Below are 1,097 nucleotides of genomic sequence, written 5' to 3' on the forward strand. Positions count from 1 at the left end.
ACTTTCAACTAAATTCAGACAAAAATGTTCTATATATTAGCTCCAGCACAAAAAACACTTATCCAAGCATTGAATAAAACACATAAAATATGTCGAATCCATAAGGTTTATTTTAAAAAATTGTTAAAAACTAACCATACAGGAATATTAATATACTTAAAAAGTTTCCCCAGGTTGAAGGAAAATACATTAGCAACATCTTCTAGACACCATCTTTATAAAAGTAAAACTTCTAGATGATGAAATGTACTACAGTAGATTCTATGGTTTATACTTTTAATCACAGGATTGGAACTCATTCTCCCTACTGCCCTGTCCCCCAAATGTGGCAGTTATTACACTTAATGACATTCAATCGTGTTATACTAGCACAGAACCTTAAATAGAGTACACACTGCATATTGACTAACAGAGCAAGTCTTTCTATCTGTTGTCACATAATTATTCTAGGTAGGCATGTGATTCTAAGTACAAATAGAAATACTATATCCCATGATTGTAAACATTCACCAAGAGCTTCCAGAGTACAATGAGTAATAGAGGTGGCCCGAGGGTCAGTCAAATGGTCCTCACTCATTTGGATACTGCTGAGATTAAGAAATAAGTTTTGAAGGCAAATTATCACAAGCCTTACTTGTATTTCTATAAGAAAGTAGTTCTGGATATATATGTTTTTAGTTGAAAACACCTGAAAGTCATTCTAAAGAGTCTATTAAGCACCATTTTCACTTACCTGAAATACACTGAGTTAAATTCAGCAGTACATGTATGATCATTAACGTCAGAAGTTAAAAATAACGGTGGGTCTCAAGTTCCCTTTTGTGGATACACATGGAGCACGGGTACTGAGTTCCAGCGATGCTAACAGGAAGCACTCTTGCATACCAAGGGCAGCAACTCCCCCAAGGCCACATGCAGCCCGTAAGTCTGAGGCACGACTATTACTTCTGTCAGTGGATGCTGTACAAGCAGATTTAAGGCTGTATTCGGCTATAAAGAGTTCAACCTCCTCTTTAGTATTCTTCTTATATAGATCATATACACGATTCAAAATTTCATAGGGTGGGAGGTGAAAAGTCCCCAAATACTTTTTAAAA

This window comes from Mesoplodon bidens, assembly GCF_964165515.1.
Source record: "Mesoplodon bidens genome assembly, chromosome: 17".
Classification (NCBI taxonomy): Eukaryota; Metazoa; Chordata; class Mammalia; order Artiodactyla; family Ziphiidae; genus Mesoplodon; species Mesoplodon bidens.